Source organism: Pagrus pagrus (assembly GCF_965226575.1).
Source record: "Pagrus pagrus genome assembly, chromosome: 17".
Lineage (NCBI taxonomy): Eukaryota > Metazoa > Chordata > Actinopteri > Spariformes > Sparidae > Pagrus > Pagrus pagrus.
Genome location: NC_140201.1, coordinates 13,620,388 through 13,640,495, shown reverse-complemented (window position 1 = coordinate 13,640,495; position 20,108 = coordinate 13,620,388). Strand labels below are relative to the sequence as shown.

The 20,108-nt window shown below is 43.9% G+C and overlaps 1 protein-coding gene across 3 annotated transcripts in view; it reads right to left on the bottom strand.

Annotated features, from left to right (window-relative positions):
* The window catches only part of ripor2 (RHO family interacting cell polarization regulator 2), a 68,204-nt gene that overhangs the window by 29,082 nt on the left and 19,014 nt on the right, over window positions 1–20,108 (bottom strand). Inside the window, exon 1 of one of the 3 annotated variants that reach the window (XM_084379385.1) lies at window positions 16,505–16,748. The exons of the other annotated variants lie outside the window; for them this stretch is intronic. The gene's annotated coding sequence lies outside the window, so the exon portion shown is untranslated. Of the gene's footprint in view, window positions 1–16,504; window positions 16,749–20,108 lie in introns of those variants that run through there. 3 annotated transcript variants of the gene reach the window in all.

Here is a 20,108-nt window from a genome sequence, read left to right as displayed (position 1 = left end):
TGATGTGACGGTCCCGACCTGTTGGGGTCAGGTATCCGTGCTCTAATCCAGATCCAGACATGCGTGATGCTTATATCGGTAGTGGGCGGGATGATCTCGCTATTCATTCACAAATATCTACAGAACAGCCTCAGAGTTGAGCTTCAGATCAATGTTAATGAGAGAACTATTTAAAGATTAAGTTTTTATAAACATCCGTGAGCTAACCAATGAGGATTTTCCTTCACCATGCGTACAGACATGACGCATTTTACATTAATGCATTTAATGTATTAATGCGAAATGCGTCATCTGTAGTGGACACTCATTTTAACCGAGTACCCACTCTGCTCTATTTTTAAAGCAAGAATGTCAAACATTCTCTATTTCCAGCAGCTCAAATGTGAGGATTTGCTACTTTTCTCGGTCAGATATGACGAGAAGTCGAATATATTTAGGTTTTGGATTGATAGTCTGACAAAAAGACATTTGAAGAGGTCATTTTGGGTTTTAGTTAGTTGCAGCTCCGGATTGAATATATACATTTATAAATATATATTTAATTACTCAAAGTTAAAGAAAATTTAGCCAGTTTTAAACTAATTAAAGCTCCTGTTGGTAAGTCTGTTGCCGCCATCCCAAAGCGTCAGTATTTGACAAGTTGGGAATGAGACTGAAAAATCAACTAACTTACAAACAGCAGCTTTAAAGTGTTTTTCCATTTTGGCATGAGTGGTTTGTTAAATCACACTCAAGTCCAGGCTTCTGGATTTTCCCAAAACCTTTCCCAGCCTCAGCAACCCCTACAAAACAAACTCATTTGAATTAATGCTTCCCACGTATAAAGACACACACACACACACACACACACACACGTACACACACACAAACACACACCCTCACAAAGAGCTGAGCTCAGCCACTGAATCATAAAAACCTTTCCTCTGCACCTCTTAGTGTCACCGCTCATCGCGTCTAAAGAGGCTTTCAGGACGGGAACAACAATGCCAGCTCGCAGCGTGTTCTGGTTCGGTGCCAGTCGTTACCCATGTTGAATACTGCTGCCACTCAGTCCATTCACTGGCCTTTCTTCTCTGGCGCTCTCACGCTAACAGCCTTAAATGCCCCTCGACGAGGTGCGTGAGCGTGCGTCTTTGTGGAATATGCGAGCATTAGATTGATCAGTATGCTGAGCTGCGGTTAGTGAAGGGGGGCTGGCACAGAGAGCAGGACACCTGATGTAATACCAATTTGTTGTTAGCTCTCCAAGGTCCATGTGCATTGATGCATGAGTCCCACCAATGAGTGTGTGTGTGTGTGTGTGTGTGTGTGTGTGTGTGTGTGTGTGTGTGTGTGTGTGTGTGTGTGCTCTGAGTGCTGGTGAGAAACAGACTGGATAAGTGAATGGGGGATGAGAGAGTGTCTGAAGGCAGGACAGGAAGGAAAGGAGATATCGATCTGGGCCACAGAAGACCAACACTGACTGGATGAGCCAACTCTCAATGGACCGCTTCCACCTGCGTGATGCACTAGTGCTCCTAACTTTTCATTTATGTGCACCGGCATATCATTTAGCACCAAATAATACATTTTAACTTAATTAAATAAACATGTTTTTCTTCACACACAACAAGAAATGCTGATAACCTTAATTGTTTAATAACTAGAGCCCTGTACTGCGTGAAAAAGTTGTGTTTATTGTCTATTATTGACATTAATGTCTGAAGTTTGTTTTACTACACCAACAGTATGTTTCCTCTTTATTATGTGCTATTTACGCAGCAGACGTTGCGAACAGAACTGGAGTAAGCCTTTTCCTGGGTGACAGGTCCACACATAAAAATCTGAGAGGAAATTCAGAATCATAACACAGAAATTGGAAAGTAACATGAAAGTAGGGCTGCACAATCGATCCAAATATAAACAAAAATTGCAATATGTCTAATCGGAGAGGCTGCGATTTTTGATGAAGGTAAAACGTGACAAAACAGCGAAATACTGAAGAAGAGAATCTGAGAAGCCGTACTGGCACCGTCAGCATTTCTCAAAATGCGAGCCGTTGGCTCAAGTGTGTAAGGGCTTGAAAGAGCGGCATGGCTCCTTTAAGAAGAAGACGGTACGTAGTGCACGTGTGGTTGAGCGAAGAAAGAGAGAGAGAGAGAGCGACAGTTGCAGTGCTCGGAGTTCACGTTTGCATAAATATTTAAGGATGTTATGTCAGATTTTGGTGGGATGTTGGCTCTCTAAAACTGAAAGAATAAAGAAACAGGCTGAGTTCATTTTCTAAGGAAGGTTTTGTTATGCACCTCAGTTCATAGCATCGATCTATGACACACAGCGGCACCATCACACAACTTCACTCTCTCTTTCCAGCCAGCAAGCTGTTTTGTTTTTAATTTTGAATCGTTGATTCATGTTTTGACGTTTGTGTTCAGGTGACTCAGACATTTTGAATTGATTTTTTCACACGTCTCTGCAGCCGAGGTCACTTCCCGTCTTTTCATCAATGGCAGCGTGACGCACTTTCTTCTTCCTCCTTTATTCCTATTGTTTATTCTCACTGCTTCTCATCCTTAACTTTCTGTTGTCACTTTTTATTCAATGTATATTGTTTAGAAACCATTTCAGAGACCTTCGCTTTCTCCAAGAAGTATACTGACGAGTTAAATCCAGTTAAAAAGCTGTAAATTCATACCGATTTCTTTCATCAGTCAGATGTTTTCTCTTTTTATGATGTTTTTTAATCACAAAAAGTGAAACAGACGACTCGGAGAAGAATGTTTAGGTGTCAAGATGATGAAAATGTGCAAAATCAGCTGCAACTAAACCACAGGAATGTGTCTGTAATATCTTCTATATTCAGTGTGCGTAAACGAACACTGCAGCATCTCCAAATTCTTCACACTAATAATCACATCAATCATTCTGAGCTTATCATCTGCTGCACAAACACACACATTAATACACTGCTCATTGTGCCCACTTCACTCCTTTCTTTTACACAGGAGTCTCACACAGACTCCCAAACAGCTGCACGCACATAAACACACACACACACATTCACCTCTTGAATCATCTGAGTGTGTGTGTGTACGCCAATTGTGTGCATGAGTGTGTATTTATGTGCAAAAACCAGCGTCGGGTGCGTGTTAACAACAGGAGCCTAATTCTTAATGCCTGTATAAATTAGCCTCACCATGGCAACAGCAGACAAAATGGGATGAAGTGTGTTACGTAAAACAACGGTTATGAGCCAACTGCCAAGAAGTAGGACACACGCCCTCGTGTTACAGGGCCGAGGCTTTTAAAGCACCAATCCTTCATTTGGAAAAAGCTGTTTTTATATTCAGAACTTTTACAGATGCTGCTTTAAAAGTGTCCACAACTTCATCAAAAGCGTTTTATTGTCCCTTCCTTTCTAATTTTATTTCTTTGTATTTTTCGTGTGGCAGGAAGCGCAGATAAAAATAGGTGGAAATTAAAGAATAAAGCAGTCAGCAGATGATGAGAGGCTCGACAGGAGAAAGTGTATAAAAAGATGCAGCAGCCTGGTTACAAGACACAAACAGACCGGCTTCTGTTGAAACGGAACAAATCCAGGAGATTACAGTGATAATACACTGTATACATATGACTGGAAATGGACTGACATGTTCCAACACACCCCTGCAGGTTGCGAGCGCGTGCCTGAACGCTGCTCGGTTTAACCCTCGTGCTACATGTTTGTGTGAACTGGTTCAGTGAGGAGGGTAGCCGCTGGTGCAGCTCCGGACCGGGCTAAAACTGGCTGCCGGCTGCCGTCCCAGAGCCAAAACACACAAGATTGTTTCTGTCTTCATCCCGCAATCCTAAATTTAAAACAAGAGTGCAAGAAACCTGACGGAGCTTTAGTTTAGTTCTACTGAAGCACATCAGCGTGTTACGAACCTCTCAGAGGAAACTAAGGCAGCTTCACTTTGGTCGACTTAGCGCATGCAAATGAAAAGTTCCCTCAAATGTACTCTCAAAGATTTAAAGCCTGCAGCAAGACGTCCTGAAATTTCAACTCATGCCGACTTTCTAAATAATTCCACGCATGCATAAAGTGCACAAGATTAAGCTCGAGACGAAAGGCAGCATGTTTTAATCCCACTTTCATCACGCGTCCCATTAACCTGTTGACCGTGTTGGAAAGAACATGTTTTAAATCCAAAATCCCCCGCAGGTAAAGTGTGCGACACCGGCAAATCTGCCTGCAGAACACACACGCAGGCAAGTAATCACAAGCACAGTTATGTTTACGAAGGATGACACCAGAGCGGTGCATATGCAAATTTGCTTCTACAGAACTGTACAGCGGATAAGATCATGATATTGCTTCTTCTGAATTCAGGGTTTGGCCATTTATAGCTACTTTTACAAGGCGAAATGACTCCAGGACGAGAGCCTCATTATCCTCAGTGCTGAGGAAAAGCCTTTCTGAGGAAGGAGTGCTCATTCATCTTCACTGAAAGGCTTCTCAGAGGTGCTAAAGGGGAAAGAGAAGAAGAGGGAAAGGGAGGAAGTGGTTTTCGGGTTGACAGCGCTGAGGAGAAATATGCCAATATCACCTCATGAGGTGGTGATGGGACACTTTTTATAATAAGGACGGTTCACAGAACAGTTAGCTCAGTTCTCTGTGAAGGCTCACTGCTGGTAAAAGATGTCCATGTACATATTGTGAGTTATCTAGGTATTATCACAGTGGATTAAATGTCTGTGTACATATTGAAGGTGTCGCCGTATCACCACATCTCTGTGGAGCTTTTTAAGCACCTTTCAGCTCTGTGTTTTGGTTTTCAGGCAACTTTACTGTTTTTACCATAGTTGGTAGAGATGGATCAGATGGACAAAAGGATGAATGCTGATACTGCTCTGCATCTGCTGGATGTATAACAAGCCGACAGTTTGCCAATGTGTCAGCCATATCAAGTTAAAAGGTAATAGAATGTCTAATGCTATTGTGACAGCTTGTTTTTGCTGCCCCTATATAGAGGCAGCAAAAACAAGCTGTCAAATATTGTTGTCTAAAATGACTCCAGTGAACTGAAACAATAAACTTCACTGGGAATTTAATAATTAGAAATGAGCCCAAGTATCTTTATTTTGCATTATATTCTTTTAAAAAAAGATACGCTGATACTGATATATCTCTGATAAGCCAATATCGCACAATAAAATCAACCAACAAATATAGTGGTTAGAGTCTAGTTCATAAGTGTGAAGAAGTGAAATTAAATCCAGACAACAAACACGCTCGCTTGACTTCGTAAGTGTAAACTAATCTTCCTCTGGTTACCAGCATTCATAACTCCTCAACATGTCCACACACACACGGGAAGATGTTGTAAATAACTAGACCTGACAGTGACGCTGACAGCCGGGAATTCCCCGAAAGCTTTGAAGCTGAGAATAGAGACCCTGTTATGGATGTAGTCACCTCTACTCCGTCACCTGTGGGAGGACGTTCTTACACTCTCACTAAAGAGTCACCGGCTCCAGCAGTCCCATCACACATAACAGAGACACAGCACACAATAGACACAATGGGCAGTACAGAAGTTTCAACACAACCTGTTCGATGCAGGTATGCACGGTATACAAAAAGAATCAATAGCTTGGTCAAAAGTCATCTCTACAGATGTGAACAATGCCTCTTTATATTAGTCACAGTGTGTGGAAAATGCCTGAAGGAACACAAATGTTTGACTAAAACAACAAAGACACACGGCAAAGACAAAGTAAGTGATGACACATTTCACAAGTCAGCTTGTGGGACCCCACACAAAATGAAAAGTAAGAAATAATAACAAAAATCGCACACTGCTACATTTAAAGATGTGACGATTTATCAAGACATGTGTTAAAGGTTCAAATACCAAAGAAATTTAGTTGAAAACGTTTAAAAATTAACTTAAATTATCAACAGAATATGACAATATGGCGTTCAGGCTACGTGTTGCAAAGTTAGCTCTAACCCGTCCCAGTCTAAGGCTCTAGTGCAAGCCGTGTAAACACCAACACTCCCCCTGTTCCTTGAACTCCCAGTCCAGACTGCTAGCAGCACAGCTAACTGAGCTAACAGACAGCTACAGTTAGCAGTTGTTAGCAGTTACTCCAGTGACATGCTGCCCCCTATTTGTTTTGAGTTTGAATATGATAATGGGATAAGGGAAAAGCTTTAATATATTTGCCAAAAAGAGATACCACTCTCATGTCTGTATGCTAATTAAGCTACCACCAGCTGCAGGTTAGCTTAGTTAGCATATTAACTGGAGACGGAGCAAAACAGCTTATTTAGCTCTTTCAAATGGTAAAAATGTTCGCCTATCAGCAGCTCAATAATTAACATGTTATTGTCTCATGTTTAACCCCCCACTTGTTCCCAGCACTAAACTAAGCTAAGCTAACTGTCTGCTAGCATTAGTTTCATATTTACTGTACCAAATTTGTGGCCAGAAAGAAAATAAGCCCATTTCCTCAAATCACTGTTTAAAAGAATCATTTTTTTGTTCCTTTATGCTTCAACCTTGTGTATCAGGAGATTTTCTGACCAGAAATAATCATGCTTCCTGAAATCGTGACCCAAATAAGATTCATCTGATCTCGGATGTCCTCCCGTGGCCAATGATTTACTGAAAAACAAGCAAAGATTTTGTAGGTCAACATTAAACTGGTTTAGACGCTCCAGACTATACATAATATTAACCAGAATCAGCTGATGGTTACACCAGTCATCTGATGTGTTTGCGGAGGGGACGTGACTGTTGTGTGAGTGCCAAAGTGTGGGAATTGAACAGACTGTGCTGTGTGCGTTTGTGTGTGTGTGTGTGGATGTGAAACGAGGCCAGTGCCAGCTCCATCACATGGAAGTCGAGACAGGTCAGAGATGTTGCCAAGAAATTCAAACACGCAAACATGAAATCTGACACTGAATTCTCAGATTAGAGTGTGTATTGGGCTGATCCAGTCCTGTTTCATTTATGTGTCACCTCATTCAGCACAAGCAATTAGTACTCTAAATATTCCTCTTTTGAGCCTCCATATTTAACAAGAACCAGAGCTCATTTCTCTCCACCTCATGTTCGAAGGCATCTACATGTTCTTTACAACCCAGTGTGGAAGTAAATCTCCCCACATATCGTTATGTTGTGATTATAGCCACTCCAATTCAAATTATAGGTCATCGGTGTCCCTGTGAGGGAGCGCACAACGGAGAAATTAAGGCCAGGACATGGAGTGGAATTTGAACGTACAGATGACCAGATTAACTGAGGCGTGTCTGGACTGAAGTTACACTCAGGCAGCTGCCGCTGACATTTCAGCAGCGGAGAGCAGCGTGTAATCACTCGTGAGAACTGTAAGCCACGGCGGTAAAAGCACAATCCAGATTAATGGACTCGAAGATTATTTTTATGACATTTAATACATTATTAGACAGTGCAGGAGAAAGCAGCAGCAGCGGCAGAGGGGAGACAGGAGCTTAAGTTAAAAGCACGTGACGCGTCTCTCGCTGAGTGTCCACATGCTGTCAACAAAGTCATTAAAGGCTGCAGCCAAGTGAAGAAGCGCCATGACAACATTATGATACTGCTGCACAGCCACTAGTCAGCAGGATGATCCACTCAGTATCAGTGCCGCTTTGCAGGGATTATAAACAAACAATAGAGCAATAAAAACATATTAACCACAGCCCGTCAATCATGAGCACTGATACTCAGATTACAGTTTGTACTCTGAAGAATAGTTTGTCCCCATGTAGACCAGTCGAACAGATTTCTGACAGTGACACCGTAACACAGCAGGCGGCTTTTGAACGCTGCATTATTGGCTGCAGGGGCCTCGAGGAGATGTGGGTCCCACTTCCTCGAAAAGCCTTTTTCTCCTGAGCTTCTGTGACCATCAAGGTCTGGAGGTGGAGCCGGTCGAACTTACTGGAGGTCTCACAGACAAACTTTCATTTTTGTGAAGGTCAGTTCACACTTCAAGAGAGACTTAAAGGAGAGCTCCACTGGTTAGATACATCATACTGTGTTTGCAGGTGTTAGGAAGCGCTGTTGCATAAATGAAAAAAGTTGTTTAAAGCCTGTTACGGCCCAGAGGGAAGCTGTGTGAACTCTGAGGAAGATCAAGTATAAAAATGAAACAAATCTGGAGGTGTTAGAATGAAATACGCTCACTCGACCTCGTTTCTGCTTGAGGCTAGCAACTAAAACGCAACTAGAATAATGCACCCACGTCTCCAGTGGTCAGTAGTTGAGTTGCACTGTGGGTAATGTAGGCATCAAGCATCATCTTTCATTGTCCCGTACCAGTTGAAGGACATTCCTCCCAAAATGTTAAGCAACATGTTGATGAAGGTTCTCAGTCATCCAGGTACCATACCATGACCTGGATGACTGAGAACCTTCATCACCATAAACAAGAGTACTGTGAGCTCCTATAAATGTGTGTAGAGGCTGATGAATCAACTTTTACTTCCTGAAAGACTGTCCTCTGATCCCCACCCCCACTCTCTCTCTCTCCACCATGTGCCATGCATATTGCTCTGATACATATCTGGCTGACATATAAATATCCCCCTTTGCATCTGTGCCAGCATGAGAACCAGTTTCCCCACTACTTTGATTTCTCCATTACGTGCGGCTCGGCCTGAATGCGACCACCTATGCCGCGGCGCTGGAATGCAGAAACCATTCAAACAGGGTTTCACCGGTTATTTCAGCTCCATTTGTTATTTTTAGCAGCAAAAGAAAACATTCTTTTCACTGATAGCTGCTACTGTGATAATACAAGCCCAGTGGGTTGCACAGCTATGTGTGATGTAGCCGACCATGGGAAAGCAGCCAGCTATTGTCAGAACTCATAACTGGAAGGCGGCAGGACTTTGAGGTCCGCCACTCGGCTGTGTAACGACGATGGTAACATATGAGATTTAAAAGGTTTAAAGGGCAAAACAATGCATGAAAAACTGCACTAATGACCATCTTTGAATTGAGGAAACAGCTATTTGTGCTTCAAGTATACAATTGTTCAATGATGGCAGCCGAATAAACACACTTTGGCCTCCATTCATGGCCCACGTGCTCCACGTCTTTGAGAGAATATGCCTTAAATCCACACACTCCCTCACCAACAATGAATTAAACACTGTGGGTGTCATTTACAAACAGAAGTCACGGTGGATTTCTGCCCCACTCGTTCCTCCTGCAGCCTTGACTAAACCATTACCATAATGTTAACAGGAGAATAACAATTTATTGAGCGGCTGAACAAAAAAAGAAACACACGACGGGAGAAAAAAGGCTGCAGCAGGAGAGGAAAACGACAGAAAAGTACGCGTCCACATGTTCCTGAAAGAAGCTCTCCCCGGCTGAGAAACGCACCAGAAGGGACGACTGTTCCCCCCTCTCCCTAAACTGTGGCTGCACAGCTAAATATTTCAACTAACAGAGGAGATTATCACACTGTTTGGGGTAAAGACTCAGCAGGGGAGCGAGGCACTGAGGAGATACGAAGTGAATTTTGAAGCTCAGCTCGCAGGCCCACTTGGGAAGCAACAAACTGGAAATTTAACAGTTTTTATACTTAAACTCTGAACACTGATGTGAGCATAGCTGCTACAGGAAAACTCGAGCAATAAGTAAGAAGATGAAACAGCAAAAACAGACATGACAGCGACAGAAACAGGGATAATTCAGACACTGGCGATCAATGTGCCGTTTAAAACTGATCATCATGTGAACTCATTCACCTGCCTGCTCTCCCTACACAGCTGTTCACATACACTCGGAGCACACATCTGGCACTGCTGCGCTCTCCTGTATGGATTACTGTCGTTTTTACATCTGCTTTTATCTGCAGTTTAATATAAAGACAGGAAGGGAAGACGAGAGTGAGAGAGAGGAGGACGGGTGCAAAGGGTCAAGAGCCACTTACAAACAAACGCAATGTTCCCGGCCTGTTGTCGCCTTGTGTTTTAACCTGAGAGCCTGTTGTCCACGCGCTGAACGTTATTTATTTCTTTATGTGTATGTAGGCGACGGCCATTAAGCGTAAGTGATTACAAGGGACGTGCAGCGGCATCACTTAAAGTGTGAGCTCATGATATTCACACAGAACGATTAACTCATAACCGACAGTATAATTGGGGCTCAGATGAATCGTGTGCATCCTAATCCATGCCTCTGATAGCCAAACAAATAATACACCTCATATCTACGGGAGGATTTATTCAGTGCTAACAGAGGTAACTGAAAGGTCGAGGAGAAAGCGGCCAAGCTCTAAATGCCGTTTTAATGTACAACTGAATTTTAATCTGGGTTGACCTTTTCCCTTTACAGCACGGGTAAAAAAGGGCATAAAAAATTCAATCTTTCAGCCGCTTCCAGCGACTTTTAGTGCTCCCAGGCCATCCTGCATTACCACATCTAGGGCTGCAACTAATCATTATAAGTATAATTATAACTGACATAACCGTCAGTGCTGAAAAAAATAGAATAAATTGAATTGAATCGTGGATTTGAACAACTGCGACAGCCTTAGTTATGACGTTACCTAAAACATAATCGTCACATCTTTGAGGACACATCTCGTTGCAGGAGGAGAAGCACAGTTCAAAAAGCCACAGGACGAAGCAGTGTCGCCGCCCCCGCCTCCCTCCTCTTCCTCAGTTCATCTGTAATCACAGGGCTGTGTGTCACAGCCACCCTCAGGCGGCTAGGTAATGGGAACAGCCACTTCCCAGTGCATCCAAATACTCGAGTTTGTAGCAGAAAAAACCCAATCACAAAGGGTGCAAATAGTCTCCTCTCAAAACGACACAAAGGTGTCTGGGACTATGTGAGTCACAGCGCTGAAATTCAACGCTCTGTATTCTGCGCGAGATGAAAAGTCAAAAAACAACATCTGCACAAACAGCGAGGAAGAACAGCGAGAGGCAACAGAAGATGACAACCAAACAGGCAGAGACGGAGGAGGCTGGCAAGAAAAGTGCAGCAGTGATTGTTGCGGAGAGATCCGTCACAACTTTGACAGCATGTGTAGAACTTATTACGAATATCTATGAAGAAAGCTGTCACGCCTGCTGCTACTGGATGTGTCACGCACCAAAACTGTAGCTCTTGTTGATCTCATGCTGGAAAACAAAGGCAGAGACAGACATAAAGACATCGTGACACACAGACCTGAACCAATAGTGTCTCCTCCAGCTGTTGGACGCTGCAGAGGGAGCGCACCAAATACCAAAACAGACAGATTATCAGCTTAGGACCCTAAAACGCTTATGGCAATCATAACGCTGCTACGGCTCCAAGCTGCTCTGACCAGGAGTGTGTGTGTGTGTGTGTGCCAGTATGTCAAATATCATGTGTCGCACATGACGTCTAGTTTAGAGCATGTGTGTCCCGTCATAGCATGGTCACACAGTTGGTGGAGAGGATTAATGGGGAACACCTCCACACACACACACACACACACACACACACACACACACACACACACACACACACACACACACACACACACCCCAAGAATGCCTCTCTGATCTGCTCGGAGACAACAGGGGAGGGGTGAGGACGGGTTCAAACCCCCCCTCCATAATAAATTCTCTGTCTGTATCCAGGAGGAAAGTAGAGGATGGGGGATGGACAGATGGGAAGGGACTGGAGGAAGAAATGGAGGAAGGGAGGGAGGGAAAGTGATGAAAAAAATAAAAAAGATGGTAAACCCAAGGGTCCGACAGCAACCATTCATGTCCATGGATGCCCTCCCCACACACTCACACACACGCTTAACGTCGGGCACTCATTAGTCCATTAGCAGCTCATAATCGTTCTGGTTATCATTCGTCATACATCGCTGACTCTTACTCATGCGGTCAGGAGAGGAAAAACACACAAACACACACACTTTGCACAGACATGCGTTTGTGTGTGCATGTGCCGACTTTCACATGACACACATGCAACTCTCCAATTACTCTTGTGGTAATGCTCACATGTCACCCAGGGCAGCTTAGCCCTCGCGAACTAACCCATAGGCTAATGCTAATGTAGCTACACTCACTGATACGCCGGTGCGATGAGCAGCGGAGCGGCTGCGAGGACGACCGAGCGGACTGTGGACTGTACCATCTTTCAACCGATCTTAAAACAATATGAGTTAACAGCCACGTTAGCAGCTCCGTGAGGCTGTTGGCTACTGAGCTAGTGCTGCGGTCGGCATGGTAACATGCCAACAATGACAACGCTAACATGCTGATGCCCCTTCTGGTGTGCCCCATGGGACAGACATCAACCTTGATATAAACTTGTATAAGTAAATTAAATTCCTTATACGTCTGCATACGTCTCCCCTTTCCCATCACCATCCAGACACAACTCTTCCAACACTGTTGTGCTGCTCTTTGTGATTGCTACGGACGCCGATTACATGTGAGAAGAAAGGTTTGGGTGATAATTCTCTGTAGGTTCACAACTACGAGCGACCCCTTTCACGCTGTCATTTGATGTATTCTTTAAAAAATATAGATCATAGACGCTTTGAAGTCCTTTCTGTCTTCCATCTCATCTCTTCCTCTGTTCTCATCTCGCCTCCCCTCCCCAGAGACGCCACCTTCCACCTCCACTCCTCATTCCTTCCAGCTAGTCTTCTCCACTGTCCCTCCACTCCCCGCCTCTGCCCCTCCCTCCACATACCACTTAACCCCAGTGTAACAGCCACAGCCCACCTTCTTGACACCAGAAATTCCCAACACCCGTAAAATACCTCCCACCCCCCTCTGACGAAGCTGTGATTGTAGGGTACGACATGTCGGGACAGGCGAGCAAAGCCAGACCATCATCTTGAGACCAGATAACCTCTGACTCAGAGCAGACGGGACAACCTCTTTATCAGACTCTGGTGTCACTAAAGCAGTCTAAATGGAGGTTTGTCACTGTGATGAATCACTCGGCAAAAAACAGACCTGCTCCAAGCATGAGAGGTGTGAGAAGTTGGGAGAAATAGCTCCGTTTCTGTTGTATGCACTGTGACAGACACATCAAAACAACTGTCTTCTGTATCTGTGAACAGAATGACCCACTTTCCCCACAGGGAACATTAAAGTTTCATCAAAGAACCAGAACAAAAATCGACCTCTATGGGTCGTATCAAAGCGGCCTCTCAGACGTGGAGTCGGGGTCGAGTTAAACTTGGAAGTCTGGATCATGGAGACTCAGCGGGAGATCGTGCTCCATTATTTAAATAGTCATTATCATTTAACTTTCTCAGAGCATCCAGAGCAGCGAAACAACCGAGTGAAATCATTTCTCCCCCCTCGTCCCATCGGAGCACTTTAACTTTCTGCAGCCTCCACGCCTTATGAAATAACTATCAGCTGTGAAAACTTTAAGGAGGCGCTCCTCCTGTAAGAATGCAAGGCCAACGGTTTTCCCCCCGAAAAAAAACACACATAGGCTCACAGATGGGAGGACATATGCATGTGCATGCAACACATGCACACAGCCACCCACACACTCACACACAGGCAGGCAACATTCCCAAGAAGTGCAAGTGGGTGTTGTTTTTTTTTTAAGGAAAGGTCAAGTGCTGTGAGAGCGAGACGTCGATAGACTTTAAAACACTAAGAGTTCTTATCGTGTCCGCTTGGACAATGCTCTTCCAGGTCATATTTCTCCTCCTGCTTGTGGTTTAATATTTAGATAGCCTTCATTATCTGCTTCTATTGTGAGACAGCCAGCGAGGTAAGTCTGGAGCGGGAACAATAAGTCGATTCATTGATTTGTTGACAGAAAAAGAGTCGGGATAATTGCTTAATGGTTTAACTGACAATCCAGTCTGACTGGCACCGTTTCTATCAGCCTTCACGACTCGGTGATAGACGAAATGATTGAATAATGTCACATTTGTCCTGTGTTGTTGGCACTTGCTACTGTGAGGTAAACGGAAAGCGATCCAATTGTTTTCTGTGACAGCAGCGCCAACAAATACGCCACTTGGCAACGATATACGGGTGAAAGTTGTCTGTTGATACTTTATAAATCTTTAGGTGTTGGACTTAAAGGTGTTGTTGAGCACTATAAATCAACAACAGCACTAACAGCCTGTAGGCCATGCTTTGAGTGAGATGCTTCAGTGTGCTAACATGCCCATAAAGACTTTGCTAGCAGGTAAGAAAGTATCCACAAGCTTCCAGGGGAATTGATTATGGTGACGCTTCCTGCTCGTCGGAGCTAGCAGCGGCAGCAATTTCAAGGCTCGAAGCATTAGCTAAGCAGTAATAATAGTGTTAGTAGTAGTGGCTAGAAATTAGGTGGATAATGTTAACATACAAGTTAAGAATTGTTACAGGATGATGATGGTGCTTGATTAAAAGTCAGATGATCAAAGTTATTACAAATCATCCTCTGGGGACCATGAAAGTCTGGACAAAATTGTTGACAGATCTGGAGATCAAACACAGAAATGTCACACGGTGACGCTGACGAACACATTAGAGGTTCATCCCAGTCATAAGATTCATCATCTGGAAACCATGAATATCTGTGTAAAACTACATATCAATTCATTCAGCACTTGTTGAGGTATTTCACTGAATAAGTGAAAAAATGTGACCTTCTGGTGGCACCACAGAAAGTGTCAGATGATGACCAAAAGCAAACATTTGAAGACGTCACCTTGGAGTCTGGAAAACTGTGACAGCATCGTTTTCTGACATTTTCTGGACAATTACTCGAAAGTTGCTCGTTCAGGTGATACTGAAATTCCTAAAAAGAAAAAAAAATCACATTCGGCTCAATTCAGTCACCATTGCAGTGTTGTGTTTTAGTAGTTTGGGGAAAACCCAACAAAACGACAGAGCGTCTGACTTCCCTCCAAACCACACAGTCATAATTCCTTTAATGAGGCTTCGGAGAGAAAGAGGAGGAAATGAGTGCATGTGTGTGTGTGTGTGTGTGTGCGTGTTTGTGTGCTTGAGACCGAGAAAGTGAACGACGGAGGAGAGAAAGAGGGAGAAGAAAGGAGGCTGCGACCGAGGGAGCAGATGCAGGGAATGAAAAGCCGGCTGGCGTAAAGTAGAGGGAAGGTGAGGGAGAGTTTGTGTGTGAGAGTCTGGGAACAGACGTTGGTCCTGCATCCCTGCAGCCTCGTCTCGGCTTGGCACAAACACGCTACCCCCTCGTCTCCAGCCCCCTTCAAACAGCTTAACCATGGCCCGAACAGGCTGGCAGGGAAGCAAAGCACTTCCACTTAACCATATCAAAGTCAGCTTGGCGCTGCACTGAAAGAGCATTTAGCCCTGAAAAAGTGCCTCTTTTTTTTTTTTTTTCAGAAACAGCATGAGCAGCCGAGGGGGAATGCGTCGCTGCAAGCTGCATGGTTATTTGTGCTGAAAATTTTCCTGTTGTTTTGTTTTTTATCTCTTGTTGGAGCTGGCTGAGGACTGAGGACTTGGGGGGATAGGCTTGACAAATTGTTGCTTTTGATCAACTTGGAGGACGTGCAGCTGAAAAGATAACGTCAGCTCAGCTGGCAGGTTGTTAAAAGGAAGGGATTTTAAAAAAATATCAAGGCATTGACACATTTCTCTAGATAGGCAGGCTGGTTTTAAAGCCCAGAAAGCAGGGGAGAAAAGTGATTTGCAGACCATCTGGCAGGTAGAGAGCTGCCCACAACTGGAGATATCTCCTGACAGAACAGCTCACTTCACATGCAGTTATTCTTCTGTACTCCTGCCATGTTTATCTGCTCTCGCTCAGCTGGAAGATCCACTGTGGGTGGTATCAGCGCGCAACAGATGACAAAAGACCGATGCCCTTTGACCTCGAGCCTCAACAAACCTGGAGGGGCATTTCTTAAATCACTGACCTGATTCTCTCACGTTTCACATCTCAACTGCGTGTCCTCTTGCACCCCGCCTCATCAGGACAGCACTCACCCACATGCATAAACACAGTGACAGCTTCACAATAACACATCTCCCAATTTAAGCTTTAATCACGTGTCTCCAGGAAAAACACAAAGCCTCCTCAAGGCCAGACATTACTCACAACACATCATCTGTCAAAACTGACGCCAGAAACACACATTTAGATCTGATCTCTCTGAGTCACAGTTCAGCCACTTTTCAGTTCAGTTTCTTCAGTAATATACGACAAACATGGAGCATAAACACATTTTTTCACCTACATTTTCATAAAAATGTCCCCAAAACAAAACAGAATTTCATGCAACTTACAATCCTGTGCACTACTCAGAGATCCGTGTAAAGAAATCTCCACTTTCACATAAGAAAATTGATGGTTTGTGCGTATTTATCCAACAATGAGTCGCATCCTTGGTGAGCTCAGTTCACGCCTCGCTGTGATCCACTAACCTACTGCCCCGGAGAGCCTGAAGCCTCCCCCCCACACACAATCCGGAGAAAGGAGTTGTTTTCTGAATGAGCGCACCTCACACATCCATCATGTATCACGAAGTTGCACCGTCCGATGCTTCAACGTACCTCAGCAAAACTTCACAACAGCGGCTCCTCAGTGGCGTCTCTGCCCGTCTACCTGCGCCTCTCCATCCATGCGTAAATGCCAGGAGAAAAAGAAAAGTGCGTTTTCGCTTTTCACGCAGAGCGCTCCCAGCTGGTGGCGACGTTAGATTAAAAAGGAGGAGTGAATCAGTCCCATGAGAGTGAACCAGCCGCCCGCAGGAGCGAAGGATGTTCGTCGTTTGTTCCCTGGTGAGGATCCACGCAGCGGCCGTCCACAGCAAACACTGAGCCCCTCACACACATTCCAGTTTGTGTTTGCGGCGCTCCTCCTGAACAACGGCGAGCCAATCACAAGCGGAGGATGTCACAGGGAGGGCGGGGCCTGTCTTTTTTGTGCCCCCATTGTGTGTGTGCCTGTGTGTGTTTGTGTGAGGATTTACGTGCGTGTGGGTATAGGTGCGCGCGCATTGGAAGCATGAATCAAACTTGGCGTATGGCCTTTCTCTCTCTCTTTGTCTGTCTGTCTGTCTCTTTGAATGAGCTTTATTGGTATGTTTTTTATGGTAACAATTTTAGATGATAGACTTAAATCAGCCCACCTACGGATGTTCTTTCTCTCTCACTCTTTCTGTGTCTGTGACGAGCAGAAACAAACACACAGGACCTCACAAACAGGGCTGCAGCTAAGCTTTTAAAGATACTAAGGCAAGGAGCCTCCCTGTCCATTTGGTTGGTTTGTCAGCAGGATTACACAAAAACTACTGAACGGATTTCCACAAAACGTGGATGGAGGATGGGTCTCAGCCCAGAATAGACCCCATTTACTTTTGGTGCTGATCCGGATAAAGGAACAGATCCAATAATTTTTTTCTCACCTTTTTTAACATGGCGAGAGATAACATGTGGATCTTGATTAAATGTGGCTGCTATCTATGAGTGAGTACAATTTGATGTGGGTCCAAATAATAATAATCTAGATGTTTGGATTTAAATTTTTTTTATCTGATATAGGATTAGGCTTGATTTAATTAAAGGGGACTGTCGGGAAACATTGTGACTGGGCTACAGCTAAATTAGTTCTTAGCTGGTTGGTTTGTAAACAAGATTGCACAAAAACGGCTGAACAGATTTCCACAAAACTTGGATGGAGGATGGGTCTCAGCCCTGTAAAGACCCCATTAACTTTTGGTATGGATCCACTGAGTGTCATTCTAGTTGGTTATTTGATTATTTTTCAGATAATTAGACCGATAAACAATATCACATATGCACAATCATGTACAGTCTGTTGTGTGTGGAGTGTATCTGATGGAAACATGGGGTCGCAACAAGGAACAAACATAATGCACACAGGGTGGGAGGTGAGAGTCATGAACTTGTATTCCTACTTTTTCTTTCTCTATTATATATCATTTTATTTTAGTTTTAGCTTACATTTACATGTTAATCAATTGTATAAAGACATGTTTGTGGTAAATATTTGTAAATTGTGTTGAAAGCAAATCCTAAAGAGCTTTACGGGGCTTTAAATCCTCTAATGTGTAACTAACTGTCTATAATAGAATGTAAACTGCACTTCAGGGGACTCAAACTCCCATTTCCCCATATTTTGAGCCAGGACATGTTGACCTCTGTATTCTCAACAGGCCTGCACACACATACACTGTAGTCTGTGTTGTCTTGCGACAGGCATTAGCTGCTGCTTCTCTGCTCTCTTTGCACACCACTCCGGCCTGCAGGGCGAATCCACGTCTGAGCACCAGATTTAACCAGCTGTCACCTCCTGAACTGTCTCTAACATTTCTCTTTGCCCTTGTCCTCTGGACAGCAGTGGGGCCATTTATAGGAGAGAGATGATATCTTTTCAGCCTTGTGGGTTTAAATTTAGGCCTTTCTTGTTCACTTAGACCTTAAACCAACTTCTGCAGAGGTACAGTAAAAAACAGCTTCATTCTGCAGTGAAAGAAGCTTTATTTGTCCTCGTAAATGCATTGACAGGTTGTGAAAATGATGGTGTGATTATCTATGATTACACCGCTAAACAACGGGAGGCTTTTTCAAAAATTGCCTTTCCAATCCGTTCAGTGGGTTTACAGCGGCTGCTTTCCTCCTGGACGGCAAGCGACAAGCAAATTGAATTAAGGAAGGGAACCGTGAAACAGACAAACACCTGCATCTTTGAGAGCCACCGACAGCGTGAAGCACACAGGTGCTGCTATGTGAGGGCCAGGGGAAAATACTTTGCTGCGACAGAGCTCGGTATTAAGTAGAGTGACTCGTCTTGAAGTGCTCCTGCCAACATAATTGCCCTCCATAAGTGGATATGCTGTTCCGCCGAGTCCATACAAATCCAATTCAGCTTGCCCTTCTGAGGAGCAAAGGGAGCAGAAAATGGCTTGTCCCTTTTAATTCATCAGTTTGGTATTAGTGAAGGAAGGGATTTCATAATGACTCGTTGATATCATTAATCCTAAAGGGAAAATTCAGGGATTTTTCACTTCTTAGAGGACAAATTTGGCAAGAAAATGAACTTTGTGCTCTCAGTTCTGAGAAAAATCATCTTAATTGACAAAATGCCAAAAGGAGGATCCTGGTAACTTCCCCCCTGAAAAAAAACAAAAAAACTAAAGCAGCAATGAGAAGGCATTCCTCCGAGGGTTGTTGGTTAGGAGTGAATAAGAAAAGCTGGCAGAGAATTTAAAAGCTATATAAATTGGCGTAAATGGCTCGAGCGCTGGGAATGTATCTGTTGTGAGATACTGAATAAGGATGAAAAGAGTCAAGAACAAACTTGAGGTTACACGATGATAACCAACCACACTCCATCCACTGAGGTCGACCGTGAGATTTAGAAGAACGCTACTAAAGAGACCTCAAGATTATTTTTTAAATGTCAATTGCTAAGGTCAAGAATGAACCTTCACGCTCAGTCAAGAAGAAACGACGAGACAGCTGTCCTCGGAGGGTCGTTACTTGGGGATCAATGAGATACAGTCAGCCGTCATAACGCTAATTGAGCAGTGATGGGCTCGATGCAGGGAACTCAGTCATGCCTTTGCAGATATAAGTGGTGTAAGGAAGAAAAGACTCAATACAGGAAGCAGAGGGATGAAGGAGAGAGAAAAAAGTAAAGAAAGGCAAATTAATGCACGTTCAGAGCACAAAGCTGCGGTACATGAAGACCAAACCTAAACCAAATGCAGCCAAATAACAGTAATTTTGTGAGATCTCTCTTATTAACACTTTTTTTAAAATTAATTTCAGGAAGTTTCTGCGCCAGGCCAAGAAACAATATATAGATATATACTGTATAAAACCACTCTCAGACATCTTACTCTGCATTCTTCTATCCTCTGAAACGCCGGGTAGAGCACATCCAGCTAACTCTGTAGGGTTTCCATAAGCCCCTCAGCTAGCGCTAACACGCATACATACACACACACACACACACACACACACACACACACACACCCTCATTCTTCCTCCTGGACTCTCAGCTGCTGAACAGCTCAGTCTGTAATTATGGCTGTCATCAACAGCCCCTGACTAGCAGCTATATATACTGAAGAACCAGCACACACTAACACAAAGAGAAGACCATACACACTTGAACCTTCAACTACAC